Source organism: Heteronotia binoei, chromosome 14 (assembly GCF_032191835.1).
Source record: "Heteronotia binoei isolate CCM8104 ecotype False Entrance Well chromosome 14, APGP_CSIRO_Hbin_v1, whole genome shotgun sequence".
NCBI lineage: Eukaryota > Metazoa > Chordata > Lepidosauria > Squamata > Gekkonidae > Heteronotia > Heteronotia binoei.
Window position 1 is genome coordinate 16,487,289 of NC_083236.1, and position 8,103 is coordinate 16,495,391.

The window sequence follows — 8,103 nt, forward strand, 5'->3', positions numbered from 1 at the left end:
GGGCTCGACACACCCTCCACAGGTCCTCAGAGCGCGGAAGCCTGCCTCCCTCCCTCCTTCCCCCTCGTCTCCCGCGGGCCGCAGCTCTATCCCAGTCCTGCTCCCCGAGATGCGTGGATTCAGACGTGCTCCGAGAGTCCCGTGTCAGGCATGGCCGGAGAATTTCTTCACGTGTCCGATTTACGGGTCAGGGCCGCGGGAAGGGGGGGGGGGTTAAGCCTCCTCCTCGTGCCACTCAGCTTGACTGACAGACTGCACCTTGCTCCCGCCCCCCCCGTGGCCCCGATCCGACTCGGGACCCCACGCGCCTGGAAACGAAGTTTGAAGGGAAAACCTCTCCGGGAACGGCCGACACGCGACTCCCTCCCCGCGCACGTCTGAAGCGGCCCCGAGAGAGCGCAGCTGCCCGCCTCCCCCTGACGGGAGACTTACGAATTTCCGCGATTTCCCTCCTCCGCCGGCGGGCTCCCCGGCCACCGCGGCCTCCTCGGGGTTCTTGCCCTTCTTCTTCTCGCGGCCGGCCCCGCGCGTGGACCCCCCGCCACCCTCCATAGCGCCGCGCCCGCCTCGCCTCGCCTCCCCTCCGGCGGCGCCACGAGCAGCGCCGGCTCTCCTCAGCAGCGCCCGCCGCGCTCGGAATCCACGCCCGGCCTCGGACGCCACGCCCACCGCTGGCGCGTCACCACCACGCGGAGGAGGAGGCAGGAGCCCCTCCGGGACCCGCGCTCTATGGTCGGGCCGCTAGACCGGAACTCTGGCGGGCCTCTGCCGGCGCCAGCGAGGCGGGACTTCCGGTGGCCTGGGAAGGCGCGCAATCTGAAGGGACTCGGGCCTTGCGTCGCTGCAGTGACTCAGAGGATAAATGTCAGGCCAGAATCCAAGGTCTCTGAGCAACCTCTGGGGTGGTGGTGAAGAATTTGCAAGGCCCCGTGGCGCAGAGTGGTAAAGCAGCAGTACTGTGGTCTGAACTCTCTGCTCACGACCTGAGTTCGATTCCGGCGGAAGCTGGGTTCAGGTAGTCGGCCCAAGGTTGGGTCAGCCTTCCATCCTTCCAAGGTCGGTCAAATGAGTACCCAGCTTGCTGGGGGGGGGGGAGTGTAGATGACTGGGGAAGGCAAAGGAAAGGAAAGGAAAGGTCCCCTGTGCAAGCACCAGTCGTTTCCGACTCTGGGGTGACGTTGCTTTCACAACGTTTTCATGGCAGACTTTTTACGGGGTGGTTTGCCATTGCCTTCCCCAGTCTTTTACACTTTCCCCCCAGCAAGCTGGGGACTCATTTGACTGACCTCGGAAGGATGGAAGGCTGAGTCAACCTTGGGCCGGCTACCTGAATCCAGCTTTCGCTGTGATAGAACTCGGGTCATAAGCAGAGAGTTCAGATCGCAGTACTGCTGCTTTACCACTCTGCACCACAGGCAATGCCAAACCACCCCGTAAAAAGTCTGCCGTGAAAACATTGTGAAAGCAACGTCACCCTAGAGTCAGAAACGACTGGTACTTGCACAGGGGACCTTTCCTTTCCTATTTTTCCCTCCTACTCTGCTTCACACACAAGAAATATTAGCCTACCTATGGGTCAGCGCTCAGAGGCTTACTGAAGTCCTAATGCTAAGCATGCTTACTTGAGAGTAAACCAGCATTAAGTTCCTCCTTGTCTTCCGGGAGCCACATGATGTGTGTGAAAGAGCCACACGTGGCTCCTGCGCCACAATTTGGCCACCCCTGTGCTAGCAGCAATTTTTTAAAAAAATTAAAAACGACTAGAATAGAGAAGCAAAAAAAAAAAAAGGCTCTTGCCTTTTTTGGCAGCAGTTAAAAAGATGTTTCTCCAATGCTAACTGGAAGGTATGAATCTTTTGTAAAACAAAGCCAACTGATAAAGAGTTCCAGTAAGCTCAAAAGCTTGCACAATGACTTGCTTTGATTTCATTGGTCCTAATAAAAGGTATTACACAGATGTCATTCTTGCTTTGGGATTTTGTGCGAACCAGTTCATACCTGTTTCTGCTCCAAAAAGCAGAACATAGTAGCCTGTGTATTTAAAAAGCTAGAGATTAATTTATGAGAAAGAGCAAAACTTGCTCTTTTTTGGTGATGTTCTGGATGGTCATTATAAAATAGTTTAGTACTACTGAAATTTCTTCATGGACATATATGTCCAGATACCCTTACAAACAATTTTAGGAAATAGAATTGATACAGGTGGGTAGCTGTGTTAATCCGAAGCAGCAGAACAAAATTTGAGTCCAGTGGCACCAACAAAGTTTTATTCAAGGTATAAACTTCCGTATGCATGCACACTTCTGTGTCTGAAGAAGTGTGCATGCAGTTGAAAGCTTATGCATTGAATAAAACTTTGTTGGTCTTAAAAGCGCCGCTGGACTCAAACTGTTCAGGAAACAGAACGTTTAGCCATTCCAACCTCCCCCCCCCCATAAAAAAAAAGATTCCTCGGCTAAATGGGAATCTGCTTCTGAAGATTATTCGTCCTTCATCTGCTAAGTAACTTCATCCAGAATAATTTCCATTGACTCTACATAGTGTGTTACACACAATTGTTCCCATCCTCCCCCACTTTGCTGTCTTCCTTTCAAAGGATAAGTATCCTGGCGTTTCTAGTATCAGAAAGGAAAGTGTTGGTCTTTTTCTTTCCCAGTTTTTTCTCTCCTGTTGTCCAATTTTATCTGCAACATGCCCTGTATTTCATCTCAGGGCTCTTGAAAATTGTATAAATATATTCCTTCAATTACTCTGTTAATGTATGTTATATTCTTCTGGTCCATGACCAAGGGATCTTCTCCCTTCCCTTTTTGGTGCCAAGCAAATGACAGCTGTACAGAGTGTTCTTCAGTGGAAGCCATCCACCCATCCAAAGGAGATTCCTGCACAGAAGAATTAGAAGTAGGTTTGCAGACCTTTTCACTTTTAATTGGAAGGCAGGCGGATGCATAATCAAAAGTATTTGAAGCCCCTACATGACCCTCCCCCAACCGCAGCTGGAGCTTGTGCCAGGCATTCCAAGGAATCTGGAGCAGGGCCCTGGCCCTTCATTCTGATCAGATAAGCCAGTGGTTCAAATGTAGCACAATCCTTCCCGCTCATATAAACACATCAGCAAAATATAGGGAAAAAATCTTCCCATGGAACAAAATACAGGTGTGGCAATGAAGGTGAGATGTATTGTATTCTTTTCACTACACCATTAAGAGGAAAAATCATTTATGGAACTGCATGTGGTATCTAATCCTCTATGACCTGTGATACATTATCAAAGCCAAGATTCAAATGCAGTCCTTGTGGCCAGACTTTTGGGTAAAAACAAGCATTCCCCCGGTAGCCTCCACGCTGTTCATTCCAAGATTGCTTTGGGCTATTCCCATAGATGATTCAACAGGACCACAAAACACAACATGAGATGTGAATGTAACTTCTTGCGATTCCTTGAGACAGCAACAGTCAAGATAAAGGCTCCAACAATTATTTTAGCTTCCACTTGGAATAACACCAGTTTTAGGGGAGAGGTGTCAGCAATCCAGTACTGCTGGTTTAAAAAGGTGTAAAGGTGTGCAAGCACCAAGTCATTACCAATCCATGAGGTGATGTCACATCATGACATTTTCTTGGCAGCCTTTTTACGGGGTGGTTTGCCATTGCCTTCCCCAGTCATCCACACTTTACACTGCTGTTTTAAAGAATGATAATTTCAGGAATTGAGATCAAAAATTTTTGTTCCAATCCACGCTTTAGCACCTAAGTATTCAACATGGAACAGTAGGTATGGAGATAATCCCCTATTACTCAGCCCAATTTTCCTGGATTACCTCCTTCCCCCCATGATAATTAACCTGGCTCCCATTAGACCCAGAAATTCAGCAGCTCCACTTCGATTGGCTCCTCCATACACTCAGTTCTATCACAGGCCAGGTGAGTCATCACAGTTCTGGCAAAGTTTCCAAGGAATCTCCTTGCATCCACCCATCACTGATTTTACTGCTTGCCATTCTGATCATTCCAGAGGGTCTGGCTTCCGTTCCGTTTGGGTCTCCTCCGTAGCACTAATGCAAGGGCTACAGATCTAAGCTGGTCTCCAGAACATATTTCTGCCCTGTGAATTGAGCACAAGGAGTTCTGGCAGACGCCTCATGTATTTTGTCGCTAATGAGACTCCAGAAAGGAGTCCCTCCACTTTTGAATGAACAATGTTTCAGCTTGACTGACCCCAGAGAAACAATTCCAAGTCAAACAAAGGAAACCACTGGTGAGAATTTCAGTTTGAAGCCTGCCTCTTTGGAGAGGTTCTGACAGGTTTAACCCATTGCATATGCAAGTGAAGCATTGCTGGAGTTTCAGCATTTAATCTCCCTACAAAGTAGGGTGATGGCGGTTGCTATTTTTCAAACTATTGGCACATCGTATTGAATTTGCCTTGGGGTGTCACCAGTACACACCCCATCAGATGTAGGCTAGCAGGCCTTCCCGTAATCATGCATTAATGTTCAGGGGCCACACGAAACCACATTTCATGCCAGAGCACTCTCTCTAGGAGTGGTCTGAATGTGAACCCAGATATCTCTACACTGCCACTCTACACTGCTAAGTGACATCTCTACGCTGCTAAGTGACATCACCCATGAGAATCATGAGGAATTATGATCACTATAGTATCACTGTCAGAAGAAAGTTATGATCCTGCCTATATTGAAATTCTGAGTAGCACCATGAAATGTATTTTAATTGTTTTCAAATTGTATCCTTAAATTGTGTTTTTAAATTGACTGTTAGCTGCCCTGAGTCCGCTTGTGGAGAGGGTGAGATGATAGATAGATAGATAGATAGATAGATAGATAGATAGATAGATAGATAGATAGATAGATAGATAGATAGATAGATAGATGATAGATAGATGATAGATAGATAGACAGACAGACAGACATATTGCAAGCCTTGGGGGGGGGGGTCAAAAGCATGGACCCAGGATTCTGTCTGTCATGACAGCTTTCTCTTTGGGTATCATAAGAACATAACAGAAGCCATGTTGGATCAGGCCCCATCCAGTCCAACACTCTGTGTCATACAGTAACCAAAAAACCCAGGTGCCATCAGGAGGTCCAGCAGTGGGGTCAGGACACTAGAAGCCCTCCCAGTGTTGCCCCCTCCAAAAATACAGAGCATCACTGCCCCAGACAGAGAGTTCCAACAATACGCTGTGGCTAATAGCCGCTGATGGACCTCTGCTCCATGTGTTTATCCAATCCCCTCTTGAAGCTGTCTATGCTTGCAGCCGCCAGCACCTCCCATGGCAGTGGATTCCATGTGTTAATCACTCTTTAGGTGAAGAAGTACTTCCAGCAGGACCTTCCACAATGGTGAGTGGGAAGTTGATTCTTGCCATTCACAGAAATGGTTTCTCCAAGGCCCTGGCCTCAGGTGCTTTTGCCTCCCTTAGCATCCCTTGCATTGATTAAGCTCCACAGGTCCAGTTCTTCTGCATGCAGTCATTAGTGGTCTCCTGTGGCTTGAAAAAAGAGATTTCTGCTGTCATTACATCATCTGCAAATTTAGCAATGTTCTCCAGTTCAGGAGGTTAATACACCACACCGTTTTTATAGGGCAAAACCTGGAAGAATGGTAGTGCATTACGGCCTCAGCTGCTGGCCCCTTGGGCTGAAGCTGGACTTAAACTGCTGTAAACAATGTGCGTTCAAACTCAGATTATAGCCGGAGTAATTAAAGCAAGCAAACAAAAATAGTCACCACTTGCTCTCCTTAATTCTAATCACCGTTTAGAGGCAGGATCCAGCAGAAGGAGAGATTTTTAAGAATCTTCATAAAAGATAGTCATTGAGCATTAGTTCATCATAACACCACCGTGTTGTGGGAGGAGGAGACGAGATTCACTCTGTAAACAGTTGAGCCAAAAAGGAAATGGGCAAGCAATTAATGCCGTGATGATTTCATTAGCTGTCCATCAGGCTCTCCCCCGACACACGTATTAGATTTCTCAATTAAATCAGAATGTAGCTGGTTAAAATGCCGCTAAACACCACACACCAACAAATGGTGTGTGTGGGGGGAATTACTGGCCCATAAAGGCAAAGGAACGATAATTCCAACCACATGTTACATTTGTAGCCAAGTAAGCCAATTATCACACTAATCTAGTATTTTCTATCCTTCCTGACAATGAGGGCAATTCTATTGCTTCTCTCCCACCCTTCCCTACTTATACAAGTAGCATCACTGGCCCCAATCTACAGCCACATCCCGCTCCATTGCCTAGTTGATTTTACAGAAGCATGTCATAAGCAGCTTGCGTGGTGCTGCTAGATAGACTCAAGAACCACACGATCTCCTTCAGAGTAAGTCTCTGCTCTGGGACCAATGGCTTTCTATATTCCAGAAAAGTGACTGGTATGTAGAATAAAAAGGCCATCATGCATTTGTCACTTCTGAAAAAATCTTTAAAGAAACTGCAGAATGTTGTCCATATGAGAGCATACTAGCAGTTACCAAAGGGAAAACAGCAGACCAGTATTTGGATAGCTCCCCATTTCACTGACCAAGGGAAAATTCCTTGAGCAGCTGCTAAGGGGTCTGTTTCTTGGTAAGAAGATAATATTGGAGACTTGCGGCATTTTGCAGTAAGTGCTGAGAAGGGGATCCAGTAGCCTTCTAAAGCTAAAGCATTCTGCTGTACTGCAAAGGCATTGTGTACTGCAAAGGCAATGCTGCATTGTGCTAACTTGTAAGGGGGCAGGTGCTCTTCTGCAGAAGGAAACTGTTGAGGGTCCTTGTCCCCAACTATTGAGAATTTTAGGGGACACCACCAGTCAAGCAGATGTTGCTGAAGATGATAATGTGCTGCTTTTGGAAGTGCTACTTCTATGATTTGATAAATGGGTCTCTCTTGGTCTCTGAATTTACTTGAACTTTCTGGCTTGCTTCCAGCCACACCATTTCCCCCTCTGGAATGGCATTTTCATTGACAGAAGAGGGGCAGATTTCTGCAAATGCTATCATTCTACTGCAGACCCCTCCTTGGCCCTATACTGTTCCTGAGAGTTTGCTAAGTCCTAAGGCCAGTGGGAAGTTGATGAAAACTGCAGTGGGGCCAGCAAAGGAGACCAGTGCCTTGAACTATGCAACTGATTTGAAAAATGCACTTCAAGGAGCTCCAGATTTGCCTCTGGTGATTTGATTCTGCTTTACAGACAAGCATTTCTGTCTAGGTGCTCTCCCATGCTCAGGGTGGGAATGGGTGAACACTTCACAGCTTACTTTGAGATGTGATGGTTTAGGGTCTAATCGTTCTCAATTTCAAGACAGACGCATTCAGTACTTCTGGTGCTTGAAGCATTTAAAAGTGTTTTCTTTGAGACTTTTGGATTATTTGATTATTACTGTTATTCTTGGTAGGAATATTTTATTATTACTGTTATTCTTGGTAGGAATATTTTATTTACCAGCTGAGTTGAGTGTTCTTTGTATACTAAGCAGGATACAAATACTGCTAATAAAATAAATCCAAAGCCACAGAGTATGCATCGTCAGCTGGCTCACTTGCTCTAGAAATAACAATTTCTAACCATCAGCTAGAAATGGTTAGTTTTGCCTGAACTTGGTTCTGTGATTTGTTTGGCTACTGCTCATAGAATGGAGGTAAAAGAAATAGCTCTGGCCACTGGAAATCCTATGAAATACACAGAGAGAGAGAGGCACTGCCTGCAGAAAGTTTTAAGTTCAATCACCGCGCTCTTCAGCAAACAGGGCAAGGCCTTGGCCTGAGACTTCGGGTTCGTTCCCATTACACTAAATAATGCATTTTTTCACTAGATTTTTAGTGTGCAAGAATAGCAAAAATCCAGCTACAAAATACATTATTTAGTGTAGTTTAAAGGCACCCTTTGAGAGCCACTGCTGATCAACAGAAATAACAGGAACTATAATTCTAGAGGGACATTTGTATTATTCTGGAGCAGCAAAATAAACATGAGTCTAATGGCACCACAGGAACATTTTATTCCAGCATAAAGTTTGGTGGACTAGACCCCACCCAACAAAAAGGCTCCATCCGATGACTGCTTGCGCTGGAAACAAAACCGT